This window comes from Lactuca sativa, chromosome 8 (assembly GCF_002870075.4).
Source record: "Lactuca sativa cultivar Salinas chromosome 8, Lsat_Salinas_v11, whole genome shotgun sequence".
Taxonomy (NCBI): Eukaryota; Viridiplantae; Streptophyta; class Magnoliopsida; order Asterales; family Asteraceae; genus Lactuca; species Lactuca sativa.
In genome coordinates, this window is record NC_056630.2 from 36774025 (window position 1) to 36798397 (window position 24373).

Consider the following 24373-nt stretch of genomic DNA (forward strand, 5'->3'; position numbering starts at 1 on the left):
CTAAGCTTCGTGCTTACCATGTTATGTATTATGTGTTTCAGGTACTTCTCAGGATCACGGGAAAGCGCCGACTTGATTGTACACACGCGATGGAGTTTATGTTTTGAGGATCCTAGATTTTATCAAACAATTTATGAAGTTGTGTATTTGACAATTTGACAAATTGTGGTTTTTGGAATGTGATATAGCGAATTATGTGGTTTGAAAATGAAATTTTTGTTTGAAAATTTACGGTGTTACAAGTTGGTATCAGAGCCTTGGTTTGAGGGATTCGGATGTACCTTCGGGTGAGTTTGGACTCAAACTGAGGATTTGAGAAAGATTTTCAAAAGAAATGATTTTTCTAAAATAAGAAAGAGTTTAAAGAGAAAAACGAGTTGGAGCAGTGTGTACAATCAGCCAAAGCCCGAACGGTGATTTCCCAAAATACCCTTACTTATTTGAGATAATTATGAGATGTTAGGGATGCATACTAGAGGATAGGCTAGGTATTTCATATTTAGGGCTAGAGTTGTCTGATTTGTGATGCCTTAGCCTAGGAATTATTGCTATCTGTTATTTTCCTTGAGTATTTGCTGAGTAGGAGTATCTAGCAGGAATCACTTAGAAAGAGTTCTGAATCGAGAGATAATCTAGGAGAGATACCTAGATGAGCATATGAGGGGTCTATTGAGAGAGTAGTTTGTTATTCATGAGAGATAGAGTACGCGTGAATTGGGATCCTAGGAGGAGGACTTGGGGTGACTACAGGTTGGTGTGGAAGGTAGTATTGGGCCCGTACTACTGAAAACACCTGATTTGTATGCAGCCCAAGTAAGAATCCTTAGGGTACTAAGGAGCATGTAGCGGCGGGAAATCGAGTGTGAGTATGCTCGAGTGAGTCTCTGATTATTTTTGTGTTGTGTTTCAGAGACATCATGATGGGTACACTCCATAACCCCAAGGGTGGTAGTGCCAGCGACGAGGAGATCCGCATGATCAGTCATGAGGAGGTGGCCACAGCTATCCGAGAGGTGATACTGGAGATGTTTGGGTCTATTAAGACCACACTTATTGAGACATTTGATGAGCTATATGCTACTTTTAGTGAAGCTGCTGCTGCCATCACAACCATAGTCGCTGCTAGGTCACAGGGAGGTGGCTCGTTGTTGTTTCGGCAGTTCAGCAACATGAAGCCACCAGAGTTTGATGGGACTCAGTATCTGATTGCTGCTAGGAGATGGATCTCTGACATTGAAGGATGATTTTACACGTGTTCATGCCCTAAGCATTTGAGAGTTCGGTTTGCGCTGAACCGGCTTCGCTTGGGAGTGAAGGACCGGTGGAAGTTTATGACAGCCAACTTTACTCCTACAGATCATGCTGCAGTGACTTGGGAGAGATTTACACAGTTGTTACAAGATGAGTATGTTCCCCCGGTGGAGAGGGAATGGTTAGCCCAGGAGTTTCTATCTCTCAAGCACAAGACAGAAACTGTGACTGAGATTTCGAGGATGTTCCATGAGAGGGCGCTATTTTACCCTGAGCATGTGTCTACTGAGTAGGCACGTGTGAGTCGATATCTAAGCATACTGAGGAGGGATATACAGGAGTTCGTTGCGAACTCGTCGTACCGGACATTAGCTGAGCTTCAGACCAATGCCAGGAGAGAGGAGGAGGAGTCCCGGGGTAGAGACAGGAGACCGATACAGTCGCAACCGGCGATGAAGCGGGTAAAGCCGGCTGATGCGAGAGCTGGGGGCTAGAAGGGCCGCACTTGTGGCAAGTGCTACAAGAGTCACGAGGAATCATGTCGGGCAGGTTTTTGCTACAAATGTGGCAAAGAGGGGCACATAACGAAGGATTGTCCCAAGGGGTTTGCAATTTGCTTTCACTGCAACCAGACCAGCCATCGGAAGGGCTAGTTCCCTCAGCTCATTCTGGGATCAGCCTAAGATTCCACTCCTGTTGCTTTACGTGCTACTGATAGTCGGCCGGTGAAGGCCGAGGCTCCGAGGGCTCATGGGAGAGCTTTTCAGCTGACAGTGGAGGAGGTCCACACAACACATGATGTCGTGGCCGGTACGTATTTCCTTATTTATATTATTTTGAGATTTGTTGTGCTTATACTATGTTGTATATAGGTACCTTTCTTGTGAGTTCTGTACCTTTTTTGGTGTTATTTGACTCGGGTTCGAGTCGATCCTTCATTTCTTTAGATTTTAGTCATCACATCAGTATCAGTCGTGAGGCGTTGGGTCGACCTCTGAGGGTTTCTATAGCCGACGAGCATGCGGTTTATGCTACTGATGTATTCTGTGGATGTGTAGTGGAGATCTTTGGTGTTGAGCTCCTGATAGACTTGGTACCGATCGCGATGGGTGATGTATGTGTCATAGTAGGCATGGATTGGTTGAGTCAGTTTGGAGTTGTGATCGACTGTGAGCGTCTGATGGTGACTATACGAGACCCTAGTGGGTGAGTGCTTATGGTGTATGGCGAGGGTACCAAATCTGGATCACCCTTCTGTTCTATTGCAAGAGCGAGACAGAGTCTATAGCAGGGTTGTATGGGCTTTTTGGCGTATGTGATGGATACGTGGGTTGTTGCAAATAGGTCGAGTTCTATCGTCGAGATTCCGATAGTGTACAAGTTTCTGGATGTTTTTCCTGAGGAGTTGTCGGGTGTGCCTCCCGAGAGGCAGGTGGAGTTCCTTATTGATTTGGTTCTGGGTGCGGTGCCTATTGCCAAGGCACCTTATCGCCTTGCGCCGCCAGAGATGCAGGACTTATCCTCCTAACTCCAGGAGCTGCTAGGGAAGGGTTTCATTAGACCAAGTAGCTCACCGTGGAGAGCACCTATCCTTTTTGTCAAGAAAAAGGATGGTTCACACCGGATGTGCATCGATTACCGGGAGTTGAACAAGCTGACGGTCAAGAACCGTTATCCACTACCGGGGATCGACGATTTATTCGATTAGTTGCAGAGGCATCTTGGTTTTCCAAGATTGATTTGAGATTTGGGTGTCATCAGATGAGAGTTTGCGAGGAGGATATCCAGAAGACGGCCTTTAGGACTCGTGATGGGCACTACGAGTTTGTGGTGATGCCTTTCGGGCTCACCAACACACCAACAACGTTCATGGATCTTATGAACCGGGTGTACAGGTCCATGTTCGATCGATTGGTGATCGTGTTCCTCGATGATATTCTGGTGTACTCGAGGTCCAGAGAGCATCACGAGGATCATCTTCGGGAGATTCTTGAAGTGTTGAGGGCGGAGAGACTTTACATTAATTCTCCAAGTGTGATTTCTGGTTACTAGAGGTTCAGTTCCTAGGGCAACCGATTAATCATAAGGGGATTTTGGTCGACCCGGCCAAGATTGAGGCAGTTATGCGGTAGGAGGTGCCGATATCCCCGTCCGAGATCAGGAGTTTTCTGGGTTTGGCCAACTACTATCGGAGATTTATCAGAGATTTCTCCAAGATTGTTGTTCCTCTTACTAGATTGACCCGGAAGGGTGTTACTTTTTCCTGGGGGCCCGAGAAACAGGCCTCATTCGAGACTCTTCGCCAGAGATTGTGCGAAGCTCCAGTGTTAGCCCTTCCCGAGGGACTGGAGGACTTTGTATTTTACTATGATGCATCTATATAAGGGATGGGTACGGTGTTGATGTAGAAGGGGCGTGTGATAGCATTTTCATCGAGGCAGTTGAAGCTTCATCAGACAAGGTATACCACGCATGATTTGGAGCTGGGGGTGGTGTTCGCCCTCAAGATCTGGCGCCATTATCTGTATAGAGTTCGGTGTACCATATTCACGGACCATAAGAGTCTGAAGTACCTCATGGATCAGCCCAACCTGAATATGAGACAGAGGGGGTGGTTGGATGTAGTGAAAGACTATGACTACGTGATCATATATCACCCAGGCAAGGCTAATGTGGTAGTCGATGCCTTGATCCGTACAGCAGAGAGTGCTCCAATTCGAGACGTGTGTATGAGGATGACGGTGATGACTCCAGTCCTAGATACCATCCGAGAGGCCCAGGTGGAGGCTGTGTGGCCAAAGAACCTCAAGAGGGAGCGAGTGATCGGACATGTTTCTGAGTTTGAGACGGATGGTCGGGGGCTTATGACTTTTTGTGGGCGGATTTGGGTGCCCTATACAGGTGGAGCTTGGCGCATACTGATGGAGGAGGCACATAGATTGAGATTATCGATCCATCCAGGAGCCACTAAGATGTATTTGGATTTAAAGAGGGATTATTGGTGGCCCTGTATGAAGAGAGATGTGGCATGGGTAGTCGAGAGGTGCTTGACCTGTCGTCAGGTTAAGGCAGAGCACCAGCGTCCACATGACCCATTGCAGCCTCTAGAGATTCCCCAGTGGAAGTGGGAACAAATTTCTATGGATTTTATCACCAAATTATCGAGAACCGCGCGAGGTGTCGATGCGATATGGGTAATTGTGGATCAGTTGACGAAGTGTGCTCACTTTTTGGCTATCAGTGAGAGATCTTCTACAGAGAAATTAGTCGAGATTTATGTGAGAGAGGTGGTAGCATGGCATGGAGTGCCAACATCGATAGTGTCGGATCGAGATGTACGCTTTACTTCTAGGTTCTGGAAGAGGTTTCATGAGGAGTTGGGTACCCGGTTGCACTTCAGTACCGCATACCACCCACAGACAGACAGTCAGAGTGAGCGGACGATTCAGACGCTTGAGGACATGTTGCGTGCATGTGTTATGGACTTCGGAGGTAGTTGGGACACTTATTTGCCCTTGGCTGAGTTTTCGTACAACAACAGCCACCATTCTAGTATTGTTATGCCTCCCTTTGAGCTCTTATATGGGAGGAGGTGTCAGAGTCCCATCTATTGGGGAAAGGAAGGGCAAAGGGTGATGAGTGGCACTGAGATAGTGCTCAAGATGACTGAGCAGATTCAGTAGGTCAGACAGAGATTACTGACGGCCTAGAGTCGCCAGAAGAGTTACGCAGACCGACGACGATCCGAGCTAGAGTTCCAGGTTAGAGATTTTGTCCTCCTGAAGGTATCCCTATGGAAGGGGGTGATCCGATTCAGGAAGCGACGAAAGTTGGGTCCTAGATATATCAGTCCTTTCAAAGTGACTGCTAGAGTGGGAAAGGTAGCTTATCGATTGGAGCTACCTACAGAGTTGAGCCAGATTCAAAACACCTTCCACATGTATCAGTTGAGGAAGTGTGTAGCCAATGAGACACCAGTGGTACCGTTAGAGGACATTCAGGTTGATGCAAGCATGAACTACATTGAGAGACCGAAAGCGATTTTGGATAGAAAGGTTAAGACCCTGAGGAACAAGGAGGTGAGGGTGGTTAAGGTGCAGTGGGAGCACCACAGGGGATCCGAGTGGACTTGGGAGCTGGAGTCCGATATGCGCGAGCAGTACCCAGAGTTGTTTCTGGAGCATGACTTTGAGTTCGAAGTCTGATTCTAATGGGGGAGAACTGTAACATCCCGACTCCCAGGTATAATATTTATTTATTTATGAGTTAATTAAGCAACTCGACAAGTTGGATGCCCCAACTCGTCGAGGAGAGGCGGATTGGCAACATGGGTTTTATGACCAACTCGACGAGTAGGAGCTGTGAGAGGAAACCCTAAATCTTCGGGGTATGGTCCTATTTAAAGGACCTTAAGCTAATATTTGGGCATTTATTACACTTTTGGAAGAGAAGCGAAGAGTATCAAAGCAAGGAACGAGAAGAAACTATTGGATCGGGTGTTATTTCATCTATAGCTTCTGTTGAAGGTAAAAAGTCTCCACCTTGCTCATTAGTTTGATTAGATCTCATTTTATAGAGTTTTAGGGATTATTCCATCTTTCCTTGACGCTTTAAGTGTATTGAGTTTACCAAGAGAATGAGACTTCAGATCTGGACCTTATGACGTCCCTAGAGTCCAAAGGTCCCAACTTTATCAAGCTAATAAAGAAGCTTTTATGTTTAAGACCCTAAATGGAAGTTTTTTTTTTGGCATTTCAAGCCCTAAGTGGCATGCATGGACGTAAAGCTTGCAGCTTTACGTGGTATCTCAGCCTTGGTAGGCTAGATCTAGAGTTTGGGGTTGTAGCTCTGCCTTAAAATGTCTGAATGAAAAAAGGGTCTGAATGGACTCGACGAGTCGATAAGCTAACTCGACGTGTCGGCTAGGGGTTTCCCCGATGAGTCTATACATGAATAACTCGGCAAGTTGATGAGACAACTCGACGAGTTAAGATGGGTTTCCGAAACATTTCTGAATGAATGAGGGGACTCGACGAGTCACATAGTTGCACTTGACGAGTCAGGTCAACATGGACTATTGACTTGAGTGTTGACTTATGTTGACTTTAGGGTTTGGTCAAGACAGGCATTATGGAGACCATGGAAGGGTAGAATAGTCTTTTACCCATTCCAAGAGATTAGAGAGAGAAAATAACTTGGTTTTTTTGGAGTTGTGATTTAAGTGTTAATTAAAGATAATTATCGTATGCGTTAGGCGGAGGCTAGATCGGTGATACATGTACGAGGTCTATTTGCTTACTTACTAGGTAAGTCTTCTCACTATACTTACCTTGAGTGGTAATTTTGTGTGACCGGAGGGTCTTGTGTGCTTATATTGAGTATTGTGATATCCTACATTATGGCTTTGTGATTTATGTTGTCTATTATGCTGAGCTTTACTGAGTTAGGACCGGAGGGTCCACCCGAGTTGTGGGACCAGAGGGTTCCACTGAGACACATCGACCAGATGATCTTACTTGAGATATAGCCATGAGAGGCTAATGAGTTATGTGTGGTATTTTGGGGAACTCACTAAGCTTCGTGCTTACCATGTTATGTGTTATGTGTTTCAGGTACTTCTCAGGATCACGGGAAGGCGTCAGCTAGATTGTACACATGAGATGGTGTTTATGTTTTGTGGATCCTGGATTTTATCAAACAATTTATGAAATTGTGTTTTTGACAATTTGACAAATTGTGGTTTTTGGAATGTGATATAGCGAATTATGTGTTTTCAAAATGAAAATTTTGTTTCAAAATTTACGGTGTTACAATAACTATATTTGGTATGTACTTGATTTGATTATGAGCATGATCATTTTAGGTTGCCTTCACTCATGTAACTTGATAGGATGACAAGTGGAGAGAGAGAGGGAGAGAGAGAGAGAGAGAGAGAGAGAGAGAGAGAGTAAGATTTATTATATGAATAATAAATTGGTACCCAGAATGATCTTATTAATATATTATTTGGAAATCATATTATTAATTAGTAATTGATCAGATTTTTTTTAAAAAAAGATTTTTTGGATTAACCATCAATTAGTATTATGCGCTTAATATAGTTCAATACATACAATGGAAGGCAAACAGGCAACAAGCTGTGTCGCTAGCCCTTTCTCGATGGCAAAACTAATTCTTTTGAAAACAACGTCTGTGGATCTAGGAGATATGACATTAGAGTGCATGACTTGTTGGACTCTATTGAGGAGCTCCACCCTTAAGACCACATTTTCTTGAGGTATGTTCATGAATTCGCCTAACAGATCTTGAAGCCATATTGCTTGACATGCAACTGCATTGGCTGCCATGAACTCAACCCCACAAGATGACAATGCTACTGTATCTTGCTTTTGTGAACACGACGTTATTGGGGATGACCCATAGTAAAACATATGACCAGTTGTACTTTTTCTGTCATCAGGATCAATATTGTGACTGTTGTCACTATAACCCACAAGCTTCTTTTGTCCCGTCCTATCATACTTTATTCCATGGGTAGTTTTCCCTCGTAGATACCTTAGAATTTGTTTGCTTGCAACACCATGTGATTCTATTGGACTTTGCATATATCGGCTTATAACTCCAACATAAAATGCCATATAGGGTCTTGTTTGCAAAAGATACCTTAACCATCCTACCACCTTCCTGTATCGAGTTAGATCAATTTCTAATTCATCTTCAGCCTTTGTCAACTTTCTTCTAGGTTCCATTGGAATGTGGGTTGGGTTGTAATCATGTAAACCGATTTTCTTGACTAATTGTAATTCCAGTTTCTTCTTGCTGAACTTCTATGCCAAGGTAGTAAGTTAACTCTCCAAGATATGACATATCAAAATTTTTTGACATTTCAATCTTGAATCTTCTAATCATGCTCAAGCTTGTACCTGTAACAAACAAGTCATCAACATAAACTGCCAAAATTAGTATCTTAGTCCCTTCATTTTTCCGGTACACTGATGGTTCTTTCTTACACCTTTGAAATTTCATATTTGTTAAAATTTGATCAAGCTTCATATTCCATGCTCTAGGTTCTTGCCTTATACCACATAGTGTCTTTGTTAATTGATATACCTTATGCTCGTTTCCTTTCTTTACATATCCTTCTGGTTGTGTTACACAGACGGTTTCTTTCAATTCACCATATAGGAATGTCGTTTTGACATCTAAATGATGTAATTCCCATCCATTAATAATAACTATAGCCATAATAAAACGAATTAGTTCAATTCGAGCTATCGGAGCAAATACTTCTTGAAAATCAACTCCTAGTTGTAACATGTAACCTTTAGCAACTAACCTTGCTTTGTAGTCGTTAATCGTGCCATCCAAATTTTTCTTTATTTTCAACACCCATTTAAGACCAATTTCTTTCACCCCCGTAGGCTTCTCCACAAGCTTCCATGTATTATTTTTATTTATTGAATCAATTTCTGCATTCATGGATTTTACCCACTCTGACTACTTCTTTGCTTCTTCAGTCTGTAACATCTCGATGTTCAGATACTTCTAAATTCATCTCGATTTGAGAAGGAGTGGGTTTCATCTTGGGCAACACGACATGTTTCCTCTTGGAACACGGCGTGTTGGCAACTTGAAAGAAACCCTAATCTTCCAGGTTTTTCTCCCTATTTAAGGAATGTGGAGGCTAGGTTTTGTCGACCCTTAGCCCCCATCAACTTTAAAAGAAACCCTACTAATTTTCTCTCCCATTTGTGAAGCTAGTTTGGTGTTTTGAAGCTAAATAAGGAAGAAGGTGGGAGAAAGAAGCAACAATCCAGCAAGGAAGCCCCATTGTTCAGTTTGTCACTCTTTTGGACCTTTTTAAGTGTCCAAGACCCGATTTTTATCATTAAAAGTTGTTAGATCTTGAGTTTTGTTCCTTTTACTCCTTGTTCTTAAATGTTAAAATGGTTGGATCTCATAAAGTTTGCAACTTTATGAATCGCCAGGTCAAGGTTACCTAGTAGTGTCTTCGATGTGGTACATAATCAAGTTTTGATGCCATGCATAGATATTAGGTTATAAATCCTCATTTTGAACTAATATGGGTTCAAGACATACATTGGACTTGTATGTCTAAAACACACCAACCCTTGGCATGGTTTAGGTGTTAGAATCACTTATGGAAAGGATGGATTTTCAGATCTTAAGGATTAAGGTATTTTGGTTAAGCCTTTGCATTATCAAGCTTGTGATTTGGGTTTTTGGACCTTTTTGGTAGTCCTATTTGTGACATCCCCCTCTGGCACATATCACAATATATTCCGCTTTGGGCTCCCAGCACGAAAACTTTCCAGGGGGTCACCCATCCCTATATTGCTCTCACTCAGGCACGGTTAACTGCAAAGTTCTTATGGGATCTGTTGCCCTCACGGGTTTAAAATGTGTTGATATAAGGAAGTTATCCACACCACTTATAAGGAATGCTTAGTTATCCTTCCTAGCCGATGTGGGATTAGGTGCAACCCACATTCACCCCCCATTATAGGGTTCGACGTCCCCGTCGAACACATTGACCCGTGCCCCAACTCTAGGGGGTCACCCATCCATGTATTGCTCTCACCCGGGCATGCTTAACTGTAGAGTTCTTATGGGATCTGCTGCCCTCACGGCTTTAAAACATGTTGTTATAGGGAAGGTATCCACACCCCTTATAAGGAATGCCTAGTGCTCCTTCCCACCCGATGTCGGATTAGGCGCAACCCACCTTATGTACATAGTTATGTAGAGTATGTGGTATCTTGGGAAACTCACTAAGCTTTGTGCTTATGGTTTTCAGTTTATATTTCAGGTACTTCGGTTTTCAAATGGAAGAGCTCGGGAAGATTGCAAAGCACACACCACATGTTTCTGCATTCTGTGATTTACTCTGATTTGATGATGTTTTGATAAATCTCAGTTAACTTATTTTTATGGAAATCTTATGTATTAAAGATTTATTAATCTAAAAACAAAAATGTTAGGTCATTATTTTGGGACATTACAAGTTGTATTAGAGTTGGGGCACAAGTCGATGTGTGCGACGAGGACGTCGAACCCAATAATGGGGGCTAAAGGTGGGTTGCACCCGATCCCACATCGGCTTGGAAGGAGAACGAAACGTTTCCTTAATAGGGATGTGGATATATTCCTTGTAACAATGTGTTTTAAAGTCATGAGGGCAGCAGATCCCATAAGAACTCTGCAATTAACCGTGCTCGAGTGAGAACAATTCAGGGATGGGTGACCCCCTGGGAAAGTTTTGCGCCAGGAGCCCAAATCGAACAATATTATGAAACGTGCCATAGGGGGTGTTACACTAATGGATAAAGTTGGAAACTTTACCCTTCTTAATCACATTTTGGTCTAGATCTGAGCTTTGGAGCTCTTGAAGTCGAAAAGACAGCTGAATGTATTAAGTTGTTGGAACTCAGGTGAACACGGCGTGTTTTAAAGTCAACAAGACATGTTGGCTGAGGTTTTCCCGACTGTTTAGATGCTCATAGAACACAACATGGCCAAGGGGAACCCGACGTCTTGAGTCAATATGGATCGTTGACCTTGTCCGTTGACTTTGACCAAGTTGGACCTTGAGGGTATTTTAGGTATTTTGGGATCTTGATGGAATTAGTCACTTGGTGGATGTAGGTATTGTGTAGAGAGCTGAGATTCAGAGTCGGGCCTCATCAATTATGTTCAGTTGGCGAGGTGAGTTTTCCTCACTGTACTTACGGGTCGAAGGCACCAAGGCCGGTCCATTGGTTTGATAACCTGATATTCGTTGATATGATGAGTATGGAATAGATAAAGATGCTAGTTTTGTTATGCTAGTCTGGTAGATTGGTAGGGCTACATGTGATACTTTCTGTATAATTATCTGTTTATGTTTTTTATCTGCTATATGTTAACATATTGTGTGGGTTGGGTTGAGGTTGTACTGCTCCGTGCGGTAGCCAACAAACCATGGAGCAATTCAAATATGAGTTGAGGGCCAGGGAGGGCATGTCAGACTCATACCAAGGGATCATGAGCATTCCAAATATAATCTGAGCGTCAGGGAGGGCATGCAACACTCATACTGAGGGCTTATTGGTATTCAGTCTGAGGACTGATCTAGTCGTGAAGCAAGCCAAACATAAGCTATGGTCCAAGGGCAAGCCAGACTTATGCTGTGGGCTCAGGGCTAAACCAGTTTGTTAGTTGTAGGTCCGTTGTTGTTATTATATATTTGTTATTTGTTGCGTTGGTATTTTGGGGTAACTCACTAAGCATTGGGCTTACAGTTTTGGGTTATATTTCAGGTACCTCAGATAATCGCGGGAAAGTGAAGGCGTGATCATGCATCTCCTCGTGTTTTGTTCTATGATTTTGGGAAAACTCTGATATTAAAAATGTTTTGAAAATTATTTTGTAAAGAATGATGATTTATGGGTTGTTTTAAAAGTTTAAAATTTTCATGAAATTTATGGATGTTACAAGTTGGTATCAGAGCCTTGGTTTGAGAGAATTAGAGGAACACTCGTGTGAATCCAATCTCAAACTAAGAAAAAAGATTTTTAAAACAATTTTTTCAAATGGTTTTCAAAATAATCTTGGAGGATGGGATGTGTAAGATCAGCCGGAGCCAGTAAGTAAACCCCAAAATACCACACTGTTATTTGAAATTGTGATATGTTAGAACATCATGCTAGTGATAGGCTAGGGATCTTCAGGATTTTGAATGATAGAAGTGCATGATTATATGATGCTTGATAGCCTAGGGTTCTTCTTCAATGGAATTGACATCATTACTGTAGTTGCTTGGTGTATGCATCATGGTTATGCATAACTAAGATTCTATAGCCTGAGAATGTTTAGTTTGGCCTTATTTCATATTCTTGTTTGATGAAGGGCTTAGCGTAGGATCAGATATTCGACTGTCTATAGGGTCCAGTGTTATGTATGACTAGCATACACGAGTGTTGCAGGGTTGGTGGAAGTTTCATGGATGAGTGGTGTGGGGTCAGCCAGCCAGTTTCAAGATGTTTACTCTTTTCTCTAGGGAATGAGGATTGAGTGTATGATTATGCTAGTGTGTATTGTTAAGGTTGTTGTGATGATCCTCTGAAACAAATACGGGTAGGTATGGAAGGTAATATGGGCCCGTACTACAAAAAGCACCCATACGCATAGCAGGGAAGTGACAACCCCTAGGGCTTTGTTGGGACTTGGTTCCCATGATATGATAAATGTGTTATCTGATATCCCCCTGGTTTATTTGGTGACTACGAGGCGATTTAAGGATGGGTCCTGATTGGGATCGGAAGCTGGCAGTCAGGGCGGGTCAGATGCGTTGGATGACAGGATAAGGGAGATCCTATAGGAAGAGGTTGCTGCTTACTTCCGAGCTAAGTTGTCATAGATGTTTGGATCTATTAAGACCACCATGATTGAGTACTTTCATGAGCGTTATGTTGCTTTATCCGAGGCTGTTGTTGTGCCACTATGGCCGTTGCAGTTGTAAGGGTTGGATCGGGTCTGGTTTTTCAGTATCGGGACTTCGACAATACAAAGCCCCCAACTTTTGATGGTGTGCAAGACCTGATCATAGCAATGAGGTGGCTATCTGACATTGAGGGTTGTTTATTCACCTTCTCTTTCCTAGCTGACCAAAAGGTCAGGTGCATTCTAAACCTTTTGAGGACCAGAGCGAAGGATTGGTTGAGACTTGCTACTAGTTCATATTCTACTGAGCAGAGAGTTGTTGTGTCTTGGGAGCAGTTCTCAGAGATGTTCCGCTCTAGATATGTGCCGCTGGTGGAGCATGAAAGGTTGTCCCAGGAGTACCTGGATTTGAGGCAGGGGACGGAGACGGTGACGAAGATCACCAAGATGTTCGTGGAGAGGGCCATGTTTTGTCCTGCATTTGACGCTTTCTGAGCAAGCTCCGATGACCCGTTACTTGAGCTTGTTCAAGACAAAGATCCGCCAGTTTGTATCCATCCACCGCTAAGGTTCCTTGTTGAATTTGCAGGAGGTCGTTAGGCGGCGTGAGATTGATTTGGAGTTGCGGTCAAAAGAGCAAAGACATGCCCCCGCGCAGTCGTAGCCTGCACCAAAGCGGTTCAAGTCTGCTGATCTCAGATCTGGGGGTCGGAGGGGCCGTACTTGTGGGAAGTCTGCCAAGGTTAATGAGGGTGCTTGCCGATCATCTTCTGGATGCCACAATTGTGGTCGGCAGGGCCATATGGCGAGGGATTGCCACCACCAAGACCCAACACTTAGTTCCAGAATTTGGTATCATTGCGCCCAGGTTGGCCATGTGAAGTCTAACTGTCCTTCGCTTGTTGCTAGGCCAGTGCATGCTCTAGCGTCAGCTACATTGAGGATCACTGATGGGAGCCAAGGCAAGTTGGAGCCCTCAAGGGCTCGAGGTCATGCTTTCCAGCTCACTATCGAGGAGGCCGGATTAGCTCCAGATTTTGTGACTGGTATGTTTATATCTATTATTTTGTCGATTATGTCTTATGTTATGCTTATCTATGTGCCTCTCTTAGGTACGTTACTAGTGAACTCTTTGCCTGCTCTAGTGTTGTCTGACTCGGGTGCGAGTCGGTCTTTTGTATCCCAATCGTTTAGTAGGGAGTTTGATATGCCCATTGAGAGTTATAGCTTCCATTGCGAGTTTTTATAGCCAAAGAACACGGCGTTTCTGCATCATCAGTGTATCAGGGTTGGGTTTTGGAGATATTTAGGGTGCCTTATCCGATCGATCTAATCCATATCCCTATGGGGGATGTTTTCTTGATTTTGGGTATGGATTGGCTGAGCCATTTTGGTGCTATGATTGATTGTGAGGGCCAGCACATGGTAGTTCGAACCCCAAATGGGGGAGAACTGGTTATCTGTGGAGAGATACATGACCTACAGGATGGTCAAGGTCGAGCATTAGAGGTCGCATGGCAAGTTGCGGTCTCTAGAGGTTTCCATGTGGAAATGGGAGCAGATTTCGATGGAATTCATCACCAAGTTACCAAAGACGGCAAAGGTTTTTGATGCTACTTGGGTCATCGTGGATCGATTGACCAAGAGTGCCCACTTTCTGGCGATTCGGGAGAGTTCTTCGTCCGAGAAGTTGGCCGAAGTGTATGTTTTTGAGATCGTTGCTTGTCATGGGGTTTTGGTCTCCATTGTTTCAGACCGTGATGTTCGCTTCACCTCCCGCTTTTGGTAGAAGTTCCATGAGGAACTGGACACGAGGTTGCACTTCAGAACTGCTTATCATCCACAGACCGATGGCCAGAGTGAGCGGATGATACAGACCCTTAAGGATATGTTGTGAGCCTGTGTTATCGATTTAGGTGGGAGTTAGGACTCCTACCTGCCTCTTGTGGAGTTCTCCTACAACATCAGTTATCACTCTAGCATTGGTGTTCTGCCTTTCGAGCTCTTGTATGGGCGGCGATGTCGTACCCCGGTTTGTTGGGTCGAGTTGGTCTTAGGTTTATGGGGCAGACCGAAGTGGTCCTGCAGACCACGGAGCTGATTCAGCAGGAGTTGGCAGAAGATCTATGTCGGCCGGAGCCGATCCGAGTTGGAGTTTCAGGTTGGCGACATGGTGTTACTGAAGGTCTCACCTTGAAAAGGTGTGATACGCTTCAGGAAGAGAGGAAAATTGGGTCCCCGGTATATTAGGCCTTTTCGGGTGATTGCTAGGTTTGGCAAGGTTGCTTATAGATTGGGTCTTCCTGAGGAGCTCAGTCAGATTCACATCACTTTCCATGTTTCGCAGCTGCGAAAGTGTGTTTTGGATGAGGATGCAGTGGTTTCCTTGGATGATATTCAGGTCGATGAGCGGTTGAACTATGTTGAGAGACTGGTAGCTATCCTGGATAGGAAGATGAAGGTTTTGTGTAGCAAGGAAGTACCATTGGTAAAGGTATAGTGGCAGCACCGGAGGGGTTCCGAGTGGACCTGGGAGCTGGAGGATGAGATGTGAGAGCATTATCCAGATTAGTTCACCACAGCAGACTTCGAGGAAGAAGTCTAGTTCAAGTGGGGGAGAATTGGAACATCACGATGTTCGGGTACTTCTAAATTCATCCTTATAATTCTATTTCATGTTAATTGGTCAAGTGGTAGCACCCTTCGGTATAATTGAGGTTTGGACACGGCATGTTGGAGGCACCAACATGACGTGTCTATATTTGAGAAGGTACATGTTTCATCTTGGCCAACACGGCGTGTTTCCTCTTGGAACACAAATAGGATATGTGATATAAAAATGGAGGATCTATTATCTTTTCTCGTTTTTCTTTTTCAAAAAATGATCTTGGAGGTTGTGTAATGCGTGTTGACGGCTAGAAAGAAAACCTAATCTTCCAGGTTTTTCTCCCTGTTTAAGAAATGTGGAGGCTAGGGTTTGTTTCACCCTTACCCCCCATCAGCCCTGAAAGAAACCCTAATCATTTTCTCTCTCATTTGTGAAGCTAGTTTGGTGTTTTGAAGCTAAAGAAGGAAGAAGGTGGAAGAAGGAAGCAACGATCTAGCAAGCAAGCACCATTCTTTAGTTTGGCACTCTTTTGGACCTTTCTAAGTGGCCAAGACCCGATTTTTATCATTCAAAGTTGTTAGATCTTGAGTTTTGTCCCTTTTCTCCTTGTTCTTGAATGTTAAAATGGTTGTATCTCATAAAGTTTGCAATTTTATGAATCTACATGTCAAGGTGACCTAGTAGTGTCTTGGATCTGGTCTATAGTCAAGTTTTGATGCCATACATAGAGATTAGATCATAAATCCTCATTTTGACCTAATATGGGTTCAAGACATACATTGGACATGTATGTCTTAAAAGCACCAACCTTTGGGATGGTTTAGGTGTTAGAATCGCTTCTGGAAAGGATGGACTTCAGATCTTAAGGATTGAGGGTACTTTGGTTAAGCCCTTGCATTATCAAGCTTATGATTTGGGTTTTTGGACCTTTTTGATAGTCCCAATGGATAAAGTTGGAAACTTGACCCTTCCTAATCACATTTTGGTCTAGATCTGAGCTTTGGAGCTCTTGAAGTCGAAAAGGCGGCTGAATGTATTAAGTTGTTGGAACTCAAGTGAACACAGCGTGTTTGCAAGTCAACATGGCGTGTTGGCTGAGGTTTTCCTAACTGTTTGAATGTTCGTGGAACATGGCGTGGCCAAGGGGAAGATGGCGTGTTGGGTCAACATGGATTGTTGACCTTGACTGTTGACTTTGGCCAAGTTGGACCTTGAGGGTATTTTGGGTATTTTGGGATCTTGATGGAATTGGTCACTTGGTGGATGTAGGTATTGTGTAAAGAGTTTAGATTCGGAGTTGGGCCTCATCAGTTTTGTTTAATTTTTTATGTGAGTTTACCTCACTGTACTTACAAGTCGAAGGCTCCAAGGCCGAACTATTGGTTTGATAACCTGATATTCGTTGATATGCTGAGTATGGAATAGATATGTATCCTAGTTTTGTTATGTTAGTCTGGTAGATCAGTAGGACTACATGTGATACTTTCTATATAATTATCTGTTTATGTTTGTTATCTTCTATATGTCGACATATTGTGTTGGTTGGGTTGAGGTTGTACTACTTCGTGCGGTAGCCAACAAACCCTAGAGCAATCCATATATGAGCTGAGGGCATGTCAAAATCATACTGAGGGCTCATGAGCATTCCATATACGAGTTGAGGGTCGGGAAGGGCATGCCAGAATCGTACTAAGGGCTTAGTGGTATTCAGTCTGAGGACTAATCTAGTTGGGGAGCAAGCCAGACATAAGTTGTGGGCCGAGGGAAAGCCAGACTTATGTTGTGGGCTCAAGGATAATCCAGTATGTTAGCTATGGGCTCGTTTCATGTTGTTATTATATATGTGTTATTTGTTGTGTTGGTATTTTGGGGGAACTTACTAAGCATTGGGCTTACAGCTTTGGGTTATGTTTCAAGTACCTCAGATGATCGCAGGAAGGTGAAGGTGTGATCGTGCACCTCCTCGTGTTTTTTTCTATGACTTTTGGGAAACTCTGATATTAAACATGTTTTAAAAACTATTTTTTAAAGAATGATGATTTATGGGTTGTTTTAAAAGTTTAAATTTTTCATGAATTTTATGGATGTTACATAATCGTTGTTGGTCATTGGTTGCTAATAGAAGTTCATTGAGTTCATCAAGATCAGGTACATAATCTTGAAATTGTTTTGTAGGTACTATTGTTCTTGAAGGCCTTTGAAAATCGGTCACCGGTTGTGTTTCTTGCTACAATGGGTTTTGTTCATTATTGGATGAACTTAGTTGATCTTCATCTTCTTGCTCATTCGTTTCAAAATCTGTTTCATTGTTTCAATCTATCATATATGAGTCGTCGTTAGCTTCAATATTTTGTTTTCCCATGGTATCGTGAATGAACCCAGTTCTTCAATATTAGTTCCTTATTTTTACTCCAATCCCACCCTTTGGTTTCATCAAAAATAACATCTTGACTTACAATTATTTTTTGAGTTGTTGGGTTAAGTAGCCGATAGGCTTTCATTCAAGGTATACCAGTGGTCTTGATCTTGCATACAACTTCTTTCGATTCACCGGTTCTACTTTTGGATATGCGAGACACCCAAATATACGAACATTTCTAAATTTAGTTTCTTTTTCTTGAATCTTTTGTATGGAGTTTCATCAACTAGGACTCGTGTGTACACGCGGCTTATTAAATTTGTCCAATGATTTACTACTTCCCCCCACAAGTAGTTTGGAACTTTCATAGCCTTAATTAGGCATCTTGTCATTATATACTTATAAAGGAAGCATTTTTCCTTTCACCACATTCATTTGAAACTCCCATTCATTTTTTTCTTTCACCACATTCATTTGAAACTCTCATGACTTTTCAATTTCTTTCTAATAATGATTATAAGTTGGTTAATAAGGTTAAATAAATATCAAACCTAAAGTGTAATCATATAAACTAAATTTCAATATTAAAACAATATATTATCTTCTACTTATAAAGTTATGTTTTTAACTTTTTAACATGTTATACTTAACTTATTAGGTCTAATATGTTGTTGTATGTAAATCATTATTATTTTAAAGATAGAACTTCTAAACAATTTGTACAAAATACTTAAATTATTAATTGAAATATAACCTTACAGGATCAACTTAAATATAAATTCTAGATCAACTTAAAATACCCAAAGAATATTTTGTAAATAGTTAAAAGTGATAAATTATAGTGCCTTTCTAATAATGATTATAAGTTGGTTAATAAGGTTAAATAAGTATCCAACCTAAACTGTAATCATAACTAAACTAAATTTCAATATTAAAATAATATTTTTACTTCTACTTATAAAGTTAAGTCTTTAACTTTTAACATATTATACTTAATTTATTAGATTTAATATGTTGTTGTATGTAAAACATTATCAGTTTAAAGCTACAACTTTTGAACAGTTTGGACAAAATACTTAAATTGTTAATTTAAATATAACATTACAGAGTCAACTTCAATATAAATTTCAGTTCCACTTAAAAAACCCAAAGAATATTTTGTGAATAGTTAAAAATGATAAATTGTACTGCTAAATGCAAAAACTAAATTGTAATATCAATTTAACTAAAATATTTCCTCAAGATATTTTTATAATCGTTAAAAGTTTTCAAATAAGTAGCTTAAAATAACTTACAATTACAATAGTTAAAAATAACTCTATATAAATGATTATATTGTTACCTTTGAAATCCAAAAAAAAATGTTTGATGTTTTAAATAATTACAATCATAGAAATTAAAACATTAAGCAAATAAATTTTTAAAAATTAATTAACAATAACAACAACTATAAATAACATTAAACCATATATTATATTTAATTTTATTCATGAGAAACATGTGGGTAGAGGTCATTCAAAAAATTGAGATTATGAAGTATATATTATCATATAATTCAAAATAATCAATATATTATATCAACTTAGTATACGAATTATTATATCAAATTTACCAACAACATTATTGTTATATTTAAAAATATATATATTTGTAAAGATTTCAACTATATAGATGCTTCTGCGCAACGCGCGGACATTCGCCTAGTCATATCCATAAGTGTTTGGTTTCTACGTTCCACCGCCCTGTTTAATTGGGGTGTATATGGTGCAGTAAGATTTCGTTTTATGCCATGTTGATCACAAAAATTATGAAATTCAAGTGATGTGCATTCTCTACCTCGATCACTTCTAAAAATCTTCAAAGTCTTTCTCATTTCATTCTTCACCAAAGCTTTGAGTCTTGAGGTATGCAAACTCTTCACTCTTTTCTTTCATTAGATAAGTCCACATGTATCGTGAGAAGTCATCAATTAGTGTGAAAATATACATGTTTCCTCCCATGGTAGTTGGAGTAATTGGTCCACATAGATCTCGTGTACTAGATCTAATGGCTAATTTGGTTTGTACTTCGTCATGGTTGTGAACGATTTCCTAGTTTGCTTACCCACCAAGCAAGATTCACATAATTGATTCTCATGATTGAAGTGTGGTAACCCTTTGACTAGACCTTTATTTGACATTAATTTTATTGACTCAAAATTAATGTGCCCAAGTCTTTCATGCCACCTCCATGTATTCTTGCTTAGCTTTGAGTGAAGACAAATAGGAATTCCAATTGTCAAATTTATCTTGTAAAGACGATTTGGAGTTCGTTGAACCTTCATAAGCAAGCACTTGTTTCCATCGTGCATCGTTAGATAATTGTTTTTATCCAAAATTTGCAACTAACTTATATTGCTTGTCCAAGGCTAATGATGTCAGTCTTGAGATCCGGTATGTAATAGATCTCCACCATCAATCGTTGTTGCCCCAACTTTCCTTGAAAGAGAGCTTCACCTTTTCCTTTAATCTTCACACAAGAGTTATATCCAAATTTTACCCGCCCAATTGTTCCTTCATCGAGCTCGGAAAAGAAAGAACAATTTCCTGTCATATGATTACTTGCCCCGTTGTCAAGGTACCACACATCACTTTCTTGTGAGTTGTATCGAGATGGTACTACCTATTCTTCATTTAAAAGCATGGTTTCATGAAGGAATATTGTTGCATCATTATCTCCGTTCTCGGTAAGGTTTGCCTCTTGTAAATTTTAGAGTTGGTCAAGACATTGAGATACAAAGTGACCCGGTTTATCACATCTATAGCAAATAACTTTAGAACGACCTTTCTTTTGTTTATCTTTTCGCACTGTATCATTAGTTAAATGAGTATTTTTGACATTAGACGACCCTTCATTTCCTCCATTTTGATTTCCCTTTTCCTTTTCCATTTGAACCTTTCCATCGTCCCTTATTGTTTTCTTGATTCTTCCAATTTTGTTGGTCCTTTTTAGTAAGACAACAATTTTGATTGATTGTTATCTCCGGAATCATCATCATTCACTCATTCTTCATATGCTTTTAGTCTTCCAACCACATCTTCAAATCATGTGGCATTGAGATCAAATACTTGTTCAAGTGATGCAACAATATGTATGAACTTGGATCGAGGTAACATTTTAAGCAATTTCTTTACAAGCTTGGATTCTTCAATTGTTTCTCCTAGTGTTGCTGCTTTTGATGCTATTCCGGAGCATAATCATCTATCGATTCGATCTCCAACATCTTGAGTTTATCGAAATCGGACATGAGAGTTTGCAAGCGGGCTTCTTGAACACGTGTTGCTCCAACGTGCCTTTCCTTGATTGTGTCTCAAAGTTTCTTGGTTGCATCTTCATCACCTATTTAAATGATCAAGCTCTCCGAAATTGATTGGTGTAGCAATCCCATGGACAAGTCGTTTTTCTCAACATTTGTGGTGGTTCCTGGGTCTATTACTTCCCAAGCTTTGTGAACCCTTAGCACCACCTTCATCCTCATAGCCCAAATTATGTAGTTTGTAGTTGTCAACATCGGGCATTGAACGAAGGTTGCTCCGATTTCCTTTGATGGTGCTGAATTCGAGGACTCACCCGACATGGCGATTACTCACATCAGAAAAGAACTCGAAATTTAGGAGATTGATCAATAGAAACCAAGATTTTTGTTCAATTGGTTAAGGCAAGAAAAAAAACAAGAAGCAATCGATTTTTATTTTGTATTAATCAGAAAAAATAAAATAAACGATGAAGCTACTGTTCACGGTTTGAACAATGTTCATGTTTTATCCAAAAAGAAAAATGAATTCGATATGATGCTTCAATTGACAGAACCAATCACCAAACAAACGATGATACAAGAATTTAATTCAATCGATTACCACTTTAATAAAAAATGTGAATGCAACATTGAAGACGAAATCGATCAAACAGTTAACATAAATTCTGTATGATTGATTAAGAAATACAAATCGATTAATTATCAATTGATCGATTAATCAGATAGGATCAATTAATTTAAGTCGATAGGATAGAACATATTCGTATGATTGGCGAAAACCTTTTTGTCGACAGAAATCCTTTGTCGTCAACGACTTTTGTCGATCCCTTCCTTTTTTGTTTCTGTTACTAATATCCTTCTTCTTATTAGCTCTGATACCAATTCAAGTGCAAAATGTATAACACAAATAATTAATCAAACTATCTCTTTTATTAAATGAGAAAATAACTCAAACCTCAATTGTGAATACAATCTCTCTTATCCCTACACGGCTAAACAAGATGTATATATATAGATTCTAATCTACCGACTTGTAATTAGAATTGTATTAGGACTTTAAAACCAACTTGCTAAAGTCTCGTTATTACTTGGTCTTCAAGTCCTACTTGACTTAGGATTCCAACACTTAATACTCTAATATATCGAGATTGAATATGTTACTGACGATAATTCAAATCGGATGCACTGTTGGTATGATGCATTAGAATGAATTTAAACGTTACATCATCCTAACCTTTTTTTTTCTATTGGACTCTCTAACTCCTTGTTTATGGAATTATCTAACGTCTGATTTGGCGTAGGTCGTAGTATTTTGGCAGATATGAAGTGTTTCATTAGCATTGGTGGTGATGGCTTCCTAGAAAGTTGACGTCTAGTGGTTTAAAGTGTAGGATCACGTCCCTTAATAACACACACAACAGACACTACTCACATATTATGTATGGGAAACTAATGTTGCAGGGAAATGGAAAAGCTTCATATATTCAATGAACAAACGGCTATAAATTAGGGCTGTCAATTCTCGACACGACACGCGACACGACCTGCGACACGACATGAAATAAATGGGTTTGGGTTGAGTTTTTCAACCCGCCAACCCGTTTATTAAACGGGTCATATATGGGTTTCTCAAAAAATAAACGGGTTGACCCGCCAACCCATTTATATTCTTAATAAAAAAAATTATTTTATTTTTAAATATATTTATGTATCAACTATTAATATTTAATAAGTATTATATAATATATACCATTGATTCATAGACCATTTGATTGTTTTGACATTTTGACTCATGGTGGATGGTCTAAGGTCGTAAGTCGTGACCTATAAGGCTAATTCTGTAACATGTTTCTATGAATGTTTTTAATTTTCATTTGGATGTTTAAGACTTAAATGTCTAAAATTCGGACCCACGAACCCGCCAACCTATAAACCCGTATAAATAAATGGGTTGGCGGGTCATATATGGGTTTATGTTCCAAACCCGTCAACCTGTGACCTGTATATTTAAATGGGTCGTGTTTGGGTTGGCATATTTTGACCCGCCAACCCGCGACACGCCAATCCGAACACGACACGATTGTCAGGCCTACTATAAATAGCCTTACATAGACTCCCAAAAAACAACAGAACATGTAATTGTGAGAATAGAAAATAAGGAATAAGGTACTACCTGGTTAGCCATTTTTACCTAAAGATCGGTCCATGGATTGATTCACAATCTTACATCAACGTGCACCTTATGAATTAGGTGTTGTTTGTTTTTCTTCAAAAACCTTTTCAAAGCTCTTATTGCTGCGGGGCGCAGCACACGCGCAGCACTTTTAGTCCCGCAGCGGTTTGTTTTTCAGAAGTCTTCAGGGCTTAAAACCTCTGCCCGTGTGCTTCTTGGGGAAGCACTTGTTGTACCTTTTCCCACCCATTCTAACCTAAACCTAAAAGCATCCAACCCCAAAAAAACATACGCCTTCTTCCAGAAATCGAAACCCATCGCGTCACATCTTCTCTGCCATCAATCTCCACCTCACAGTCGCCCCACCTTGTCGTCGCCACAGCTCGCCAGCGCCTCCTTCTTCCTTCTTTGTCCAGCAGTATACACAGGTATGTTTTTTTTTCTATCGATTCCTAAATTGGCATTTGGATTCATTTGATAAATTGGTGCTAATTTCTTTTATTTCTGCACATATGTTGCTGAATCATCCATAAATTTCGGCTCCTTCTTCCCTTCTTCCTCCAGCAGCCCAACAAATTCCTTCACAGGTATGTAAAAAAAACTTTCTGTTTTCTATCATTTCCACCTAAAATTGGCAATTAGATTCGTTTTTAATCATAAATTGGTGCTGATTTGCTTTTTTTCTGCATATATGTTGATGAATTAAAAATTGTTTTCTTGTTTTTTTTCTATGTTGAAGATGATGTTGTTGAATCATAAATTGTTGTTGATTTTGTTTTTTTGATGCAAGTTTATTGCTGAATTGTGATTGTTGCTGTAAGGTCACCTGTTATGTGGCGAAGTATCATAAATTATGCTTAAATGTTTGTTGAATATGCCAAAATCTTTGCTGAATTGTTTGTTTTTCAACTATAATAGTGATAGTTTATTGTTGAATGGTCACAAATATATGCTGAAATATCATAAACTTTGCTTAAATGTTTGTTGAATATGCTAAAACAATTGTTGAATATGCTAAAATCTTTGCTTATATGTTTTTTTATTCATGATGCATTATTTTAATTTTTTAATGTCGGCAGTAGTGTAACGTCCCAAAATACGAGCCAAAAATTTCATTTTAAAAACATATACTTTGCAAAACATTAGAAATAAAACATTCACTGATCATATCATTTCATAAAAGATGTCGCGTGTCTAGAAACCATTTTATAAAACATAATAATATCATAGTACAAATCCCCAGGA